General features: G+C 37.0%; 1 pseudogene; it reads left to right on the top strand.

The window, feature by feature from the left end:
• The first annotated feature begins 5,129 nt into the window (after positions 1 to 5,129).
• Positions 5,130 to 17,518, top strand: LOC119051165 (keratin, type II cytoskeletal 8-like; annotated as a pseudogene).
• Positions 17,519 to 19,759: the final 2,241 nt, after the last annotated feature.

Here is a 19,759-nt window from a genome sequence, read left to right as displayed (position 1 = left end):
CTAAAGAACTTGAGACACATGGTCATAAACTAAAGGGGGGTAATGGTGGGGACGGGGGGTAGGGTGGAGGGGAATGAAGGGGGGGAATAGAACAACTGTAATGGCATAATCAATAAAAAATAAATTAAAAAATAAAACTATGACTTAAAAATTGTTTCTAACTTTTAAGCAAACCATAATCATTTTATGTAATTTGAACGTGTCATTTTAAAGAGACAATATACTATGTATCAATTACATTCCTTTTCAGACAACAGTTTGTCATCAAGAAAAAGTGTGATGAGATTTAATCAAAGATTAGAATTTTTTCATTAGGGACTTTTGTGACTAGTCATTTGGCATTAATTACAGTTTTGGTTGAATTCCTTTTGATTTATAAAGGACTCTGAACACTGAAAAAATTATATCGAATCACAGAAACTTGATAATTAAAGCAAAAGCTTGTCTTCATCAGTCTATCACACACCTTAAAAAAGAACACCACTTTAAATGTTAAATGGCTTCCTTAGACAAACAGACTAGAAGGGTTTTTTTAAATTTTTTGTTTTTTTTTGTTTTTTTTAAATTTTTTTATTGATTACAGACTAGAAGTTTTGAAAGGAAAAATAACAGATGGCATATCAATCTAGTTCCTTTGGATGGGCAGTTTGACTACTGTTAATTGTAATGACTTACATGCTGTTTTGAAATGTTCAGCCACACTTTCAGATGCTAAGTAATGGTAAGAGTTATATGTGCAGTTCCAAGTCTCCATACCCCTATGAGAATCATAAACCTAACCCATCCCACTGCTATATGAATAGAGGTCATCAATCACACCTAATGGTAAAACAGAAACTGACTTGAACGTTCAAATGTTTTCTTTGTAGACCCATGGAAAGTTAAGTTGAAACTATTTTTGTAAGATTATAGTTCTAAATACAGATAGAATGCCCATAATAAGAACCACCATTTTTTTGTCTCTCTGATTCAGAGTATGTGTCCAAGGGGTAATCAAAATAAAATAATTTAAGGATCAATAAACTAGTTTGTTTCAAAACAATCTGAGAAAAAAGTAAGAACTTATACATGTAATGGTAATTAAAAATAATAATGTGCTGTGTTTATGAAAGATTATAGTGATTTCATTTGAACAGACATAGACACTAATATTGCTTTTCCAGTTGGGAAAAAAGTATCACATTTTCTGCTTTGTATCAGCAGGTATTCAATTTCAGCACAATTTACCTTAGGTTAGGGTTATGGTGTGTGGACAGAGTAAAACTAATTTGCCTGAAAATGGATGTCACCCATGCCCTCACTTCATTAGCAGCACAGGCTAACCAACTAAGTTACATAGACATGGTAGGACTACCGCAAAACTTTAAAAATGATTGCGCGAACAAAGGATACGTAGTACTGAGAATGGAACATGTGATTAACTTGCCTTTAGTAGATCATGCATAAAAGCTAGTCAGCTAAAATGTGTTCAATATAAATTGGATTTCATTATTTTAAAAATGATAATCTCTTACAACGTTAAAAATATTTAAGTGATATAAATAATTGAAGCCACTTCAATCTCCACAAAAATAAAAATTATTAACATAAATTTATAAGAGGAAATGATATATGTTGACTTAGACTTTTTCTTAGTTAACATTTCAAGTTTATATTTTAGATTATCTAATGCCCAGTGGAGACAATATGAAAATATGCAAAAATGGAAATTAATTGCTCATTGTGGTGACTAGCTTGAGGGCATTGAGAAAACGTTATCAACCTCACTTCTCTCTTATTCAGCACTGGAGTAGAATACACTGGCTCCAAAGACAGCTACAGTGCCAAAATTTCCCAGATAACCAGGAAAATGGGCTACGTTATGGTAATATGCCCAATATATCACTAAAACTGATCTTATATTTTGGGTTTTCTAACAAGCTGCAGAATTCAATGAAATGCAAAATCCAAGAGGTTAGATAGAACTTTACAATAAACAATAATAATAATTTATTTATTGCTGGCTATTTACCAATTTATATGCAACAGGTCATTTAATTCTCCCTACAATATTTTGATGTATGATTAACCCATTTTACAAATGAGAAATTCAGAGAGATTAAAAGTTTCCAAGATGAACCAGTTAGTTAGTAATGGCCTAGATAATAACTGAAATCATGCTCATATTTTGAAAACAATTCTAAGATGAAAAATAAGATTAGAAAAATATTAGCTTTAGAAGCTTCATTTCATATTTTAATAAGTGGATTAATTTCTTCTAAATGTTGAGATGTTACAGAAGATATAGAAAACTTTTTTAAAAAGTGGGGCAAGAGAAAATGTAAGAGTAAAACAAGCATTGGAAATGCATTGAAGTTTGACAAGTACAGACCAAGAAATCTACTCTTGAGTATGTATCTGTATATTTAGTCATAGTCTGTCCAGCCAAATCTGTGCTTGAATATTTTCTGGTCAACCTTAGCCCTGTCATTTTCAATCTGGTATGAAGATCAAGTATTTACTCCTTCAAATCTTTCTCACACTCATATAAACAAAAATACTTCCAAAAATTTAAGTCTCCAGATCTTCCACCTTAATGGAAGAATCCCAGAGCTTAATTTGGGTAAATATAGACCCTGTAAAAAAGGAATTCATTGTTCTTGAGTCCTTTTATCCATCCCGAGGTTTAAACTCCTTCTCCAGGTATTTCAAGTTCCCTTTGTAACCACTTGTACAAGTTCTCTTTTATTTAAACAAAACCAAAGCGTTTAACTTAATGTCCCATAAGGTTATGCCCCCTTCAGTAAATATTTTCAGGGAATGTATGCTCTTCCTCTGTGTTAGAAACACTTTGCGGGCCCCCTTACGGGCCTCCTTACGGGCCTCTTGGCCTATAGATTAAGAAAATAGAAGACAAGAGAAATCCATTCTCAACAGGATGCCTATGCAATATAACAGTTCTCTGATTTCTGTCATCTACAAATAGCCTAGAATTTGATACTTAGTCTTAGGGTGAGGACCATTCTCATTTCTGTTCTGAGGATAAAGAGAATAATGTCAAGCATTATGCTGAGTGAAATAAGCCAAGGGTTGAAAGACAAATATCATATGATCTCACCTTTAACAGGAAGCTAAACAACAAAACAGACAAGCAAGCAAAATAAAAACAAATACACTAAAATAGAGAACAGGGGGACAGCGACCAGAGGGGAGAGGGGAGGGAATTTAAGGGGAAAAATAGGAGGGATTTAGAGGAACAAGTATAAAGGACACAGGGACTATAACTAAGGGGGGCGGAAATGGGAGGGAGGTGGGGTGCATGGGGGAGGGGTGGGCTGGGATGGGAGAAATAAACAGAAAACTGTACTTGAAAAATAACTAAATTAAAAAAAAGAATAATGTCAGAGCTTGATGATGACAGGGACATTCTTTGGTGTGGCACCAGTAAGACCTAGGTTGGAGCCTAAGAAAAATTCCTCATCTTGCTATCATACTTTACTACTACAATTTCTTTTTTTCCTAAACAAACCAGGAGATTGCTGAATGACCTTGGACTTTTGCTTACATTACCATGAACTAATAAAGAAAAACTAAAAATTGAGAATAGAAATTGTTTTTAATATAATTTCATATTTCTGAAAAGATCTTGATGTTTTAAGTTATGATTAAAGTTAATTCTATCCATTGCATTCGTGAAACACGGTCTCAGACCTAATTTAAGCATGAGATTTAGCACATCAAACATGAAGGAGTTAAAATTACAATCACAGGTCGCACTGCATTAAAAAGAGAAAGGTGCTAACATTTTGAATTCGATGTTTTTTAAACTCAGAAATATATCTCATGAAGCACAAATAAATATAACATCAATAAATATTATAAGAAGCTTGTTTACAATTGGAGTAATTAAGTTATTGTCCCCTTAGAAATGTTTTTGGTGAGACTACAAAATTAAAACTATATTTCGTATTCTTTGTATTACCTACTTTCCCACAGAAGAACTATCAGTTAAAATGATGAATTTTAACCTTTTCTGTTTCTCCTTGAGAACATTTAATTCACATTCTTCAGGCTTTTTGAAACTGGTTTCACATACTGATGAAGAAATTATTATCTTCACAGTGTTTACTAATGCCTGGTTGCCGAACCTTCCTCAAGGATATTTCAATTGCTTTTAATGTGTAAATCTCTGAGAATCATTTTTGGAAAAAAGGTAGGTAAACATATTAACATATGCAGCTAATTGCATTATTTAATGAATTCAAATTAAGCCACAATGTATTAAACACACTGCATGTGATGCATCAAAAATAAAAAGGTCATGACATGTAAGAACAGTAGGACCAACATCAGAAATATTAATAGATCAGAAACATACTGTTTAAATATTTTTTTTTACTTTGAGTCCAAATTTTTTATTTTCTAAATGACTGTTCTTAAAACTATTCAAAAAAGTCCGCAATGTGATTTTTAGTGAATTCAAGAAAAGATAGGATTATGTTATACATTAAAATGTGCTTTTTCCAGAAATAGTTAAATTATAACACTGAACATTAGTTATCTGGAAATGTTCGCTATAAGCAATAATTTAAAAAAAACTTCCTAACTCCCTTTACAATGACAAACATTGAAACACATTGCTCAGAGGATGCTGACTCATCTAAAGGAAAGAGCCACTACTTAAATGCCCCCTCTGAATACTTACCCATAGCCAGACAGAAAGGGATGGGAGGTAGGAGAGTTTGGCAAAAGGAGGGAAAATGGGGATGGAAAGAGACTTTGCTTAAGGTGAGGGGTACACGATGCAGTGTGTAGATGATGTTTTATTGAGTTGTACTCTTGAAAATTGTATGGATTTTCAAACCAATATCACCTCAATTAATTTAATTTTTTTAAAAAGGTGTGTGTAGCCCTGGCTGGTATAGCTCAGTGGATTGAGTGTGGGCCTATGAACCAGAGCATCGCGGTTCGATTCCCAGCCAGGGCACATGCCTGGGTTGCAGGCCAGTTCCCAGCAGGGGACGAATGAGAGGCAACCATACATTGATATTTCTCTCCTTCTCTCCTTTCCTTCCCCTCTAAAGATAAATAAATAAAAATCTTAAAAAAAAAAGGTGTGTGTATAACCATGGTAGCTGGGTTTGGTCCACATGACTTTTGCTAGTCTCTTCCAACCAAAGGTAATTCCAACTGAGGACTAAGGAGAAAAATCTTATCTTCAAAATCTTTGTCCTTGGATCCTTCTGTTTTATGATTTATTTTAAATATGTATTTTAATATTACAGACCCATGCTGTATATTATATTTTCCTCCAAATTGAAGACTATAATTGGTGCTTGTTGTTCTATGTATAAATACAGTTTGATGATATAAATTTAATCTTGGAAATATCAAAATTTTTAATATTTAAACTACTGTTTACTCAATGATGCTCTTTCCAAGTTTCACTTGCTGATTTCTGCTGTTGGCATAAAGGTATGAGCATGTCCTCTGTACTATACTGAAGCATACTGCCTCAGCCAGAATCTGTGACCACCACCTACTAGTTATGTGTTGTTGGGGAAGTTATTTAACCTCTCTGTGGCTTGGGTTCATCTGTAAAATGTGGATATTAAGATTTACAGTATTATAAATGTCAATTCTTGTTACCCACTTGACAAAAGAAGCCAAATCTTATGTAGTTGAAGTAGCTTGGCTGAAATAAAATAACCAGTGTGAAATAAAGTTAGTACTCAATAACTACTAAGTAGAAAATCAAAATTTGAAAAAAATATATATGATATTTTTCCCTTGTTACTAGTAAAATATCTTTACCAATTTTTCAAATGAGTATAAATTCTTCCATTGAACTCTTCTCCCTAATATAATATGAACATTAGCTTAGCAAGGGATTAGTTTATACTTAAGTAACATTTAACATTTATTCAAATAAATTTGTCTTATATCTTTCAGAGCAAGTCACTGAAGTCAACCAACTTAAAAATCCAGGGGTCTTCAGGAAGTGGGCAGTGGAGAATTGCAGGGGTAGTTATAGCAGGTAATTTTTGTCTCCTCACCCACTGTATTTTGCCATTGCCCATCCTGGATATGACTGAATGCAATAAGCAAGTACAGGACACTTGAAAACTCTTTGATGTGACCACAATTTTGGACCCTGCAGAAGTAACAGAGTCTCAAGACATGAACACTTTAATGATCTGTGAATAATCAACACTTAACTTTGGCCATTACTTTATCAGGAATAAGACTAATAGTAGAATTCTGAATCTCCTCACTTAAGTACTAAAGTCCTCTCCTAGGTAGTGGTAATAGAATGGTTCAGGCAAAGATTCTGCACTTCAATAATACTCCCACTCACACTATCCTGCAGACACCCATAGAGGTTTCTAGAATGTAGCTGGCAAATATATAATGTATTGTTTATTTGTTTGGAGAATTTGTGAGAAGAGTTAATAAACTGCTGTATCACATTACCATTTAACACAAATGCTTTATCACAAAATACCATATTTATTTGCTTACCTCAGGATTCTGGACCTTGCATTTAAAGTTAGCATCATAAAAAAGACTTTTACATTCACACATCACCCCTGCAGGAGGATTGCCATCATAGAAATGAGAGAGGATTATGAACCTGGCCCATCTGCCCTAGCTTTTGCTTATCATATGGAATTTTGTTTCTTTAGAGACGATAGTCATAATCAGATGGTGAAAAACAATGATCAAATAATACATACTGTGTTATAGGTATTTCTGACTTTGAAACTGTTGCCATTCCTTAGATATGCCTTGTGTTTTCCTAAATATTTTTCTTTTAATTAAAATGCTTCACACCTCATCTCCACCTGTTGAAATAACACCAACCCTTTACACTTACGTCACATAGGGTTAATTCTCAATATCCTCTAAGGCTTACTTAAAAAGCCTTTCTTTATTCCTTACAATTGGATGTAATTTTTCTCTTGTTAGACTGCACTACAGCGATTTATTTATAATTTGTTGTGACACAATTTTATTTTGTTCTGCATTGTCCTTTATATTTGTTTTATCACTCCTTCATCTGAAAATTATAGAGACCTAGGGAACAGAGATGATACTCCTACCCCTTTGTACCCCAGTGTCTAGCACAATGTTTTACAAATAACATTCCCTCAATGAAAATTGAATTAACCATCCTGTCCTTTTCTGATAGTGCCTCTAACAGTGTTATTTATGTTCCCTCTGACAGAATATGGAGTTGAACATCTGAATTTGTGGGAAAATGGCTCTTTAGTTTTCTTAGCATATAATAAGTAAAAGAGAAGGGCTATGCAATTACTGACTCTCAAGTGACTTTAGCTGGTCCAGATAGCAGGTCTGAATATCACTAAGTAGAGCTGAGCTAACAAGTGACTGATAGAAAAATATTTAGGTGTTGCTGTATTAGATTTAAACCTATAAAAAAGAAAGAAAAAAGTATGCAGATTTTATTTATAAATCATCATAAACAAATGGCATCAAATAAATATATCCAGGAGACATACATACATACATTTATTTATTTGTTTATATAAATATATTATACATGAAATTCTAAAATACATACACAAATGATATACAATCATCATTAAGAACCATTTTCTAAAATCATGCCTCACATAACCTTTATTTTGCAAATAAGATGTCCTAGATATTACTTTATTGTCCTAAAATTACTGCTTAATTGTAAGGGACTTCATTTAAGCTTCTTAAAATATGACATGGTAATCATTAGCATGATTTTCATGAATAACAAATAACAATAATGATACTGCAGTTCTTTTAATGAAATAATTTATTATTTAAGCTGTCTAAGCATTATGCATGACAGCTAACCTATCAGCAGAGAAGTTAATTCAATGCACATGAAAGAACAGTTTAAATATTAAGCAATCAATCAATCACAGTTTCATCCTAGTTAATGAATAAGACTATTACTTTGGTTGTATCTTCCCTACTGAAAGGAAGAACATAATAATCAAATTGGACTTTATAGAAAATGAGCAAAAATACTTCATATATATATATATATATATATATATATATATATATATGCTTACCATAGGCTAGAATTACCTAGAAATAACATTAAATAGATCAGTGGAGATTGAATCTTAATAAGTATGATTTTAGCTTTAGTCAGTCTTTGGTAATAATTACTAAAACTATTAACATGGTCAAAGCATTTAGTTTGAATCACTTGCACATATTTTATTAATATGGCAGGTTTCTTCCAGGGCTAACAGAGATAACCTGCTAATTTTTTACAATATTGTAAGTATCAGGAAAATGTTACTGTGCTTCACACCATGAAAGAACAATCTTTGTTATCACATGACTATGGGCCTATATTACAAAATAATTATGTATAGGACAAATATATAACAAATTTATCTGTGTAAAAGTAGGCTATGAAAACAGAGTAGCTAAATCAAGACTTTTACTTGTAAATGTGTAAGCAGAGAATATCTTTAAATAGGGGAAACACAGACTTAAATTAAGGAAGAACTAAAAAGACTTTGACAGAAAGACACAGTATGCAGTTATGTCCCACCCTCCCCACAATGTCCAGGAAAGCAGCATACAGAAGGTAACAGACTGGTAAGGGAAATACCTGTGGTTAAGTGTTGGTGGGCTGGAACTAGAAAGTCTTATTATGGATAAGAGGCTTTTACAAAGAAAGCAACAATCATTCAAGTCTTATCCTATTAAAAAAGAGCTGATTAGGAGGAAATATTCAGGATTCTTTTAATAACACGATATCTTAGTGTGTCTTTTCCTGCCAGTGAGGGTTGTTTAAATTAAGTATGCAATAAAGAATATGTATATATGTAAGTGATATAGAGAAATCATATAGAATAAACATTGATGATTAAATAATGCATTAAAATTAGGAACCATTATATTGATATTATTTCTATATTAAAAACATCATTTGTCTAATTCAAAATATCATTATAAAGAACTGTGAGAATATTCAATAAGATTTAGATATTATTAACTATTTACCTAATAACTAATTGAGATCATTCATTTTTATGGAACCCAGAAAACTGAACTTGTGATATAGAAAAGAGAAAAAGTTTAACAAAAATTTCAAAGTAAAAAGTAAAGTGTATTAAGACATTTTAAAAAATACTTTTATTCTATTGAATTGATGGAATATATCTTTAGGGATACTCCTTCTGAACATTCATTGGTGAAGCCCTTACGAGGCCACACATGAAAGCTAATGTTGTCATTATAGAAGTCCACTCATACCATGACCACAAATGTTTCTTTCCATTTCATATTGCCTGTTCTGTGGTCAATTGACTCAACATTTTGTCAGCTATTTTCTCCTTCACAATTCTGTATTTCAAATATCCCACAGTACAATATAAACACAATGCATATTTTTAAAAATATATTTTATTGATTATGCCATTACAGTTGTTCTATTCCCCCCTTCATTCCCTTCCACCCTGCACACTCTCCCCCACCATCCCCCCTTTAGTTTATGACCACGTGTCTCAAGTTCTTTAGATTCTATATTTCCCATACTATTCTTGCCCTCCCCCTATCTATTTTCTACTTACTGTCTGTGCTACTTATTTTCTGTACCTTCTCCCCCCTTCTCCTTCTCCCACTCCCCTGTTGCTAACCCTCCATGTGATCTTCATTTCTATGGTTCACTCCTGATATGGCTCTCCTCTTAGTTTGCTTTTGTTTTAGGTGTGGTTGTTAATAACTGTTAGTTTGCTGTCTTTTCACTGTTCATCTTTTTTACCTTCTTTTTCTTAGATAAGTCCCTTTAACATTTCATATAATAAGGGCTTGGTGATGATGAACTCCTTGAATTTGATCTTATCTGAGAAGCACCTTATCTGTCCTTCCATTCTAAATGAAAGCTTTGCTGGATAGATCAATCTTGGATGTAGGTCTTTGGATTTCATGACTTGGAATACTTCTTTCCAGTCCCTTCTTGCCTGTAAGGTCTCTTTTGAGAAATCTGCTGACAGTCTGATGGGAACTCCTTTGTAGGTGACTGTCCCCTTATCTCTTGCTGTTTCTAGGATTCTCTCCTTCATTTTAATCTTGGCTAATGTAAGTATGATGTGCCTTGGTGTGTTTCTTCTTGGGTCCAACTTCTTTGGGACTCTCTGAGCTTCCTGGATTTCCTGGAAGTCTATTTCCTTTGTCAGAATGGGGAAGTTCTCCTTTAGTATTTTTTCAAATAAGGTTTCCACTCATGGCTGTTCCTCTTCCCCTTCTGGTACCCCTATAATTCGGATGTTGGAGCGTTTAAAGATGTCCTGGAGGTTCCTTAGCCTCTCCTCATTTTTTTGAATTCTTGTTTCTTCATATTTTTCTGTTTGGTCATTTTTTTCTTCCTTCTGGTCCGCTCCCTTGATTTGAGTTCCAGTTTCCTTTCCATCACTATTACTTTCCCGTGCATTTCCCTTCACTTCAATTAGTCTAGCCTTCATATGTTCCTCTAATTTGTGGCTAAAATCAACCAGTTCTGTGAGCATCCTAATCACCAGTGTTTTAAACTGTGCCTCTGGTAGGTTGGCAATTTCTTGTTAGCTTAGATTTATGGGTTCTGGGGCTCTGAGTTCTTCTTGAGCCATGTTTTGATCTCTTCACATCTGTTACCTATGAGGAGAGGAGCCTTAGTTGTTCACCAGGGTGGGTACACCCAGGTCGCTGGTTTCTGATGCTGTATGTGGGGGCGGGGTCAGAGAGGGAGCAATAGCAGTACCCTCTGCTTCTTCCCGCCACTGGGGCCTGCCCAGTCTGTCTCACTGCTTGCTCATTTGCTGGTTTATCTTTGCGCAAATGTGTGACCGCTGTCAGCCAGCCACCTTGTGCCTTCACTGGGTCCGCCAGTCGCTACCCCGCACCTGGGATTTGGCCTTGGCTGCCTGGGTTGGGGGATCTTTTTTGCCAGACCAGCTCAGCTGCTGGCTCTGCCCCTCTTGCTGGTCTAGCTGAGTGGTTCGTTGTACGACTCCATATTGTTCAATTTTTTGTAGTTTGGCTGCGTTTAATGTTGCTAAAACTTTATTGTTTTTAGATTTGGTTGTGCAAGAAGGTAAAGTGTTTCTACCTACGCCTCCATTTTGACGGAAGTCCTCACAATGCATATTTTTAACAAAATTAAAATTCTGAAGATGGAGGATTTAAGGGAAGCAAAGGGAAGGATATAGTATAGTAGTATAACTGCTGGAATCAATGAAAAGTAATATATTTTAGTTTTTAAATAGATAAGCATGGCTGAGTAGCATTCCATTTTGTAAATGCCCCACAGTTGTTTCATTCACTTGTCTACTTATTGACACCTGGGCTGCTTACATAACTTGATTATTATAAATAACACTGCCTTGAATACAGAGATGCTTATGTTCTTTTAAACTAGTGTTTTGGGTTTCTTCGGATATATCCCCACAAGTGGGATCCTGAGGTCAAAAGGCAGACCTATTTTTAATTTTAGAGGTAACTTCATAGTGTTTTCCACAGTAGCCACATCAATTTGCATTCCCACCAACAGTGTAAAAGGGTTCCCCTTTCTCCACATCCTCTCCTGAATTTGTTGTTTGTTGATTTATTGATGATAGCCATTCTGACAGGTGTGAGGTGACATCTCACAGTTGCTTTAATTTGCGTTAGTAATGCTGAGCATTTATTCCTATGTCTATTGGCCATTTTTTTTGTCCTTTTGGAGAAGTGTTTACTCAGGTCCTTTGCCCTTTTTAAAAAAAATTGGCTTGTTTGTTTTTTTTTGGTGTTGAGTTTCATAAGTTCTTTATAAATTCTGTTTATATTAATGCCTTATCAGATATATTAGCAAATATGTTCTTCCATTCTGTGGGTTGTCTTTTTATTTTGTCAATGGTCTCTTATGCTGTGCAAAAACTCTTTAGTTTGATGTAGTTCCATTTGTTTCCCTTGCTTGTAGAGATATATCAGAAAAATATTACTATGATCTATGTCTGATATTAAACTTCCTATATTTTCTTTTAGGATTTTTATGGTTTCAGGTCTAATATTTAAGTTTTTAATCAACTTGGAATTTATTTTTGTGTGTGGTGTAAGGAGGTGGTCTAGTTAATTTTTTCTGTACATATCTTAAATTTTCACAACATCATTTATTGAATAAACTATCTTCATTCCTTGTATGTGTTTGCTTCCTCTGTTGAATATTAGTTGACTATAAAGTTGTGGGTTTATTTCTAGGCTTTCTCTTCTGTTTACCCTTTGCAACAGCATGGATGGACCCAAAGAACATTATGCTGAGTGAAATAAGTAGTCATAGAAAGACAAATACCATATGATTTCTCTCATAATTGGAATCTAACAATCAAACTGAACTAACAAGCAAAATACAGACAGACTCATAGAGAGAGAGCAGGATGACTTCTGTTGGAAATTAGGGCCTAGAGGGATCAAGCAAAAAGGCAGAAAGGACTCAGTGTGGTGACAACCACAACAGTGGTTGTGACAACAGTGTGGTGATTACAGGGGGAAAGGGGAATGTAACAGGGTGCAGACCTTGGGTCCCCTGATAATAGGGAAATAACCCCACAATCCTGCCTGTAGGTGAGACTGGGGGAAGAGAGCAGTGGAAGGTCCAATGTTTTAAGGCACATTGCATAATAAAGGCAAACTTAACAGCTGTGCCTTCCTAAAGGGAAGAAGTCTGCTGCCCAGGGTGAATTGTGTCTGTCACAGTGAGAATGTGCAGTGACATGTGACACAGCCAGGTAGTTGTATCCCTCTCTGGATGCCTGTGCAGCCCTGGGAACTCTTGCCTTGACTAAAGATGGCAGCCAAAAGAAAATCAGACACTGGGGAGCTGACAAAAATGGTGGACTGTAATGTACTATAGGAAGAGCCAGACATGAGATCACACAGGAAGTTCCAAGCTGAGCATTTAAATTAAGGGGGGCTGAAGGAAGACACAAGGTAGAGCAGGTCTGCAGAGGAGTCAGCCAGGAGATCTGTCTGCCTGAAGGTCTTCCTAGAGAAGATGGTGGCAGAACTGACAGAACTTCAGGGACCCACCAGATCAAGTGCAGACACATGAAAGATGCTTGGAGCTTAACTGTGACCAGGAATTCAGAATTATGCCTCTCTGAAGGCCATATGGAGAAGGCGCTCATTTGGTACCTTGGGGTATGTACCATGGGGACTGTTGGTATAGGACTCTAAAGCTTTGTGCAAATTCTCTCCCTCTGAGTTTTTGGCATTTGGACATTTGGGCTTCTGGCCATGTTCTCCTGTGAACTGGAGCCCTGTGGGACCAGGAGATGCAGGGCCCACCAGGGGCTTAGAACCCACAGAGAGAAGCCTTGGAGGGAGGGTCTCAGACTAGGACAGTGTACAGGGCACATAGTTTTCTGAACTGCTACATGGAGGTTGAGTACAGTGCAGCCCAGATCCTGAAGAGAGGATGGTGACACTGAAACCCACAAGTGCATGTTCCAGAAGGTAGAGATCTATCTGCATGGTCAGTTGATAGACAGATAAGGATATTGGAAACTTCTAGGCATGGTTTTAGCTTGTAGCCTTTTGGGAAGAAAGGGAAGTCCTGGGTTTCGTGGAAGAGAAGGGGACTAAGCAGGAGTGCTCTCAGTCTCCCCAAGGTTGGAGGCCTGTTAATAAAAACCTGTTCCCTTGAACATTAGTTGTTGAGTCATGTAAATTGAAGGTGCCAAGTGGCTGAGGCCTGGTTTGCATGGTTACAGGTATAATGGGAGTTAAATGGTGATGCAGAAAAAAATACAATTAAAAATAGTTAATCATCAATGAAGTTAAAATTTGCAAAATACCTTACCAAGATTTATTTTTTATTTTTAAGCTAATCTTCCAAATCTTTTTTTCTTTTTCTTCTTATAACTTTTACTTTTTGCTTAAAGTGGATTTATTTTGAATGAGCTTTTAAAATACTTTGGTACTGGTTATAGTTAGATACTAAGTTTTATTTTAAAAATAAAAAGTTTCAATAATATCATGCTAAAAATAAGTATACCACAGTTGATCAGAAAGTTCCTTAAATACAGAAAATAAAATTTGGTTTTGATTAAGAAGATGATACAGGAAAGCAATCAGTACTTGCAAACACCAGAGATAAAATTTCCTTCCCAAGCAACTTCAGACAAGTTTTAAGTTCATGGTCAATAAATCCAAAGAGCAGAAGACGAGAAGAAGAAATTGTCTGGACAATTTATTACAGAACTTTAATTAAAACTTCTGGGAAAGCCTGAGTGTTCCTCCTCCCATCCTCTTGCCCTACATAAATAGTACAGGCAACAATTGTTGCAGCCAGATCTAAAATTGAGATCCACCCTTTAAATTAAATGACAGATATGCCACAGGAAGCTCCAAAGGTGGGAGTCGGGCCCCAAAAGAAAGAAATCATAACTTCTGAAGGCAATTTTAAAAAGCACATGATACCACCTTTGCCTAGTAATAAAACATAAGAAAATATCACACAGAGTAAAATCCTTCTTACGTTGTCAGCTTGTGCGATGTTCAGTCTGTCTCCAGGGAAGTGTCCTACTCTGTGCCATCCTCTTCTATAGAGCCCACCATCACCCTTCCTCGTGGACGTAATATGTGGAAACAGACCTACAGAACTGGAAAAAGAAACACATATCAACTCCTTATGTAAAACATCATGGTCTTTTTGGTAAAAATGATATAAAAATGAAGGCTACCAGACATACATAAAGTAACAAAGACATGAAAAGTGCTAATACCAAATAATTCAGGAAGAAACATTTAAAAAAACAATCATGACACTATTTTCAACTAAATTTTTATGGAGAAATTTGGTAGTCTAAAATATATTTGAAAAACAGACCTAGCTGTTACAAAATGAAGAGCAAAGAAAACAAATAAAAATTGTTTTATTTTTGAAGTAGGAAAAAAAAAAGAAAACATCAGAGAATAAACTGAATTAGCAGGGCTAAAAAATAATTCCTTGATAAAATCAATACAATATGCTTATTTAGTAATTGTGTAGATAGATTGGGTGCTGTTCTATAAACTTGATGTATTCTTAAATTATCCAACACTTACAGTAAAATTGTAAGTTTGAGACTGTTGTCATCTATACTCACAGATGAGGAGACTGAGGCACAGAGAGGCTGACTAGCTTAAGACTATATAGCCAGTAATGAGCAGCCACGTTCTGAATCTGGGTGGGTGTCCATACCTACCAACAGGGCTTCAGTGATCTTAAAGACTAAGTTATGGTTTTTTGGCTTCTTTTCGAATCTCTGTCTGGTTTGGCCTCCTTGCCTCCACTCCAGCCTCCACCAGGTCCACAAGGGTGACCCAGAAGACCTATAAGGTGTCCACCTCTGGCCCCTGGGCCATCAGCAGCTGCTTGTACTCAAGTGAGCCTAGCATCAATCAGCTCCTCTGTCATTTCCCTAATATGCAGTGGCTACCAGGTTGGCTTAGGAGATAACATGAATCTGCCCGAGTGTGGGGGAAACTTTTTCTGCAAGTACCCCCAGTCCACCAAGGATGAAAGTAACTACCAAGATCCGATCTGCTTGAAGAGGAGAGGTGGCTAAACTCTCAGAGGAGAAAGGCCAAGAGCCCCTTCCTCCAGGGTTTTTTATTGGGTTGTAATACACAGGAATACAGGGCAACAAGGATCAAACAGTAGATAACATTTCAAAGAAATCTGAGGGCTTAGTCTGAGTCAGTGTCTGTCAGAAAGAGGGTGGCAGAAACTTTGGGAGACATACTCATTTCCTGCTTGGACCCTTAACGTATGAATGAAAGCAAAACAGGCTTCATAGGACTTTTAGGAACTCTTTCTTATGCCCAATCTCCCCGGATCCCTCTCTAGCCCACAAGGGGCTGCACTGCCTCTCCCATCACAGGATTTCAGGCTTAAGTGGATTAGAGCCAGGAAGTACTTCTCTCAGAGGACATGGGGGCTTGGGCTATGTCAAAATAGCCAGGGGGTGAGGGTCCATCACTCTCTTTTTGTAGCAGCCCCCTGAGTCCTTCTATGATGGTTTCCCAAGTGATTGTGTCTGGCTTAGGTTGCCCCTCCTCTGAGGGGTTGTACCCATCCCTGACTAACTGATCAAGCTTTGGGGACAGGAGATGAAGCCGAGACAAGTTTTGTCTCCTTGTGGCTCGCATTTCAGAGGTTGCTCACTCAGTCTTAGCCATGGGAGGCAGTTACAACTCCTGAAAGGCAGAGCAGTTCCCAAAAGCCGAGGGTTTGGCAGAGCTGGGAGTATGCGGACCATAAAAGCCATACAAGTAAACCAGAGCCTGTTGAGCACCCTTAAATGGGAGGTGGACCCCAACATTCATGCCATGTGCAAGGAGGAGAAGGAGCATATCAAAAGCCTGAACAAGTTTGCTTCCTTCATCCATAAGGTGTGGAGCCTGAAGCAGCAGAATAAGATTCTGGAGACCAAGTGGACTCTCCTGCAGCAGCAGATGATTTACAGTAACATGGCCAATATGTTAGAGAGCTACATCAGTAACCTTCAGCGGCAGCTGGAAATGCTAGCCCAGGAGAAACAGACTGGAGACGGAGTTTGGCAACATGCAAGGGCTGGTGGAGGACTTGAAGAGAAGATACAAGGATGAGCTCAACAAACATATGGAGGACGAATCTGTTCTCATCAAAGGGACACGGGTGAAACTTACATGAACAAGGTAAATCTGGAGTCCTGCCTGGAAGGGGCTGGCCGATGAGATCAACTTCTATAGGCATCTGCATGAAGAGAAGATTCATGAGCTGCAGGCCTGGATCTCTGGCATGCCTGTGGTGCTGTCCATGGACAACATCCACTTCCTAGACCTGTACAGCATCATTATCACTGAGGTCAAGGCCCAGTATGAGGAGATCACCAACCACAGCTGGGCTGGGGCTGAGACCATGTATCAGATCAAATATGAGGAGCTGCAGACATTGGCTGGCAAGAATCAAAATGCCCTGCATCGCATGAAGACATTGATTTCGGAGATTAACTGGAATATCAGCTGAATCCAGGCTAAGAGATGGCCTCAAAGGCCAGAGGTCTTCCCTGCAGGCTGCCATCACCGTTGCCAAGTAGCATGACAAGCTAGCGGTCAAGGATGCTCAGGCCAACGTGGCTGAGCTGGAAGCCACTCTGAGAATTTCCAAGCAGGACATGGCCTGGTTGACATTTGTGTAATCTGCATAAGTAGCAGGAGCTCATGAACATCAAGTGTGCCCTGGATGTGGCAACTGCCACCTACCACAAGCTGCTGGAGGGCAAGGAGAACCGGCTGGAGTTTAGGTTGCAGAGCATGAGTACCCACACCAAGATACCAGCATTACTCAGCTGGGCAGAGCTCAGTTTACAGGAACTTCAACTATGGCCTGGGCTTCTAGGTCAGTCTGGAATCTGGCAGGGGCCCTGGATGCTTCAGCTGCATCAGCACCCACTCCTCCAAGATGGTGGTTGTGAAGAAGATTGAGACACGCAATAGGAAGCTCATGTCTGAGTCCTTAGATGTTCTGCGCAAGTGAAGGACTACTGCTGTCCCTTCAGTCCTCCCACCCAGAGGGAAGGAGCTGTGCAAAAAAGGGGAGGGCATGGGAGACCCTCCTGAAGCTCAGCCCCAGCCCTCAGCTCACCCTTGGGATGGGGGGGTTACTGCGTGGGGGACCTCCTCTTACCCATGCCCCCCTAAAAGCCAAATCAAGTGGGTTTTTCCCCCCTCAATAAAGTCTCAGCTGGCCCCATCAAAGAAAAAGTTAGTATAAAAAATTCCCTCTTAAATATAGCCAGGACAAATTTCAGAATACCATAAGAAAGATGAAAATTTCTGAAGGTAACCAGAGACAAAAGTCAGGTGAGCTACAACAAACACAAAAATTAGAATGACATCAAATTTTGCACCAGAAACAATTGTATCTAAGAGCAAAATAAAACCTTTTGAATCTGAGAAAATTTATAAAATTTCTTGATATGTTTAGCAACAAACGCATACAATTTTTTTGTTTGTCATAAAAGCAAATGTAAAAAAGATCAGAAATTATATCAGAAAAATACTGTTAAAATAGCTATGTTTGAACTTGTTCTGCCAAATGGACATAAGCCAGCCTCTTAAACCAACAGTTCAGTAAGAAGAGGAAAATATTAATTTAGGAATATCTTCGAAAAAACACCAACACAGTGAAGGTTATTTAATAGTAACTGCAATATTAAAAACTTTATTTTATATGCTAACACTTATGGAAATAACAAGCATTGAATTTAGAATAAAAAAGGGGACTGTAGATCAAAGAAATGAAAATTCTGTGTGGTTTAGAAGGGATAAAATAAATCACAATAAAATTAGAAAAGAATAATTTGTAACACATTCTGTAAAATGAGTGAAGTTTAACCACAGGGGCCTAATCCAATTTCTTTTCCATAGGAGCACTTGCACCTAGGTCTGCAATAATTATAGAAGCACAATGCTGGGTATTCTATGTATTTTATAACATACAAATTAAAACCACAATGAGATATCATCTCACAGCTGTCAGAATGCTACCGTTAATAAATCAACAAACAAGTGTTGGTGAGGATGTAAAGAAAGGGGAATCCTTTTGCACTGTTGGTGGGAATGCAGATTGGTGCACCCACTGTGGAAAGCAGTATGGACATACCTTGAGAAATTCAAAATGGATCTGCCTTTTGACCCAGAGATCCCGCTTCTAGCAATATATGAAAAGGAACCCAAAACACTAATTCAAAAGATTACAAGCACGCCTATGTTCACTGCAGCATTATTTATGATCACCAAGATATGGAAGTATCCCAAGTGTCCATCAGAAGATGAGTGGATAAAACAACTCTGGGTCATTTACATAATGGAATACTACTCAGCCATAAAAAAGGAAAATTTTATCCTTTGTAACAGTATGGTTAGACCTAGAGAATATTAGGCTAAGTGGAATAACCCAGAGAAAGACAAATACCATATGATTTCACTTATATGTGAAGTCTAATGTACAAACTGAACTAACAAGTAAAATAGAGACAGACTCCTGAACAGAGAGCAGGATGACAGCTAAGAGGGGAATTTATGGGTTAGAGAGATTGAACAACAAAGAAAAAGGGTTTACAACCATGGATAACAGTGTGGTGATTGCAGGGAGGAAGGATGTATAAAGAGACTAAATGGTGATGAAAAATACAATAAAAAAGAAGAAAATAAAATAAAAAATAAAATCAATGGTGTAGGGATTGACTGTGGGAGTGGGGGTTGGGCTGGATGGAGGAGGGCAAAGGAGGTAAATTGGGACAACTGTGATACAATAACAACAGTAAGTAAATGAGAAAAATAGAATTGTTCTGCACACCCAGGGAAAAAAAGAACATTGATGTTAAACATTAGTAACTAGAGCTACAGAGTTAAATGCATTATTTATAGACAACATGAACATAAAATCACTGATATCCTTCTGTGTGAACACAATTGTCTACCATTACTGCAATCAAAACTAGTTTTACATTAATTAAAAAATATATATAGTAGCCCTGGCTGGTGTAGCTCAGTGGATTGAGTGCCGGCAGTAAAACCGAAGTGTCATCGGTTTGATTCCCAGTCAGGGCACATGCCTGGTTGCAGGCCAGGTCCCCAGTACGGGGTGCTTGAGAGGCAACCACACATTGATAATTCTCTCCTTCTCTTCCCTTCTGAAAATGAATAAATATATTCATATATTTAAAGACTTTAAAATATATATGTACATATATATATAACGTCTTTAATATAT

The sequence above is a fragment of the Artibeus jamaicensis genome, unplaced genomic scaffold, assembly GCF_021234435.1.
Source record: "Artibeus jamaicensis isolate MK-2021 breed Jamaican fruit bat unplaced genomic scaffold, CSHL_Jam_final contig_415, whole genome shotgun sequence".
Taxonomy (NCBI): domain Eukaryota; kingdom Metazoa; phylum Chordata; class Mammalia; order Chiroptera; family Phyllostomidae; genus Artibeus; species Artibeus jamaicensis.
The sequence above is the reverse complement of the archived record's forward strand: the minus strand, read 5'-3'. Positions and strand labels throughout refer to the sequence as shown.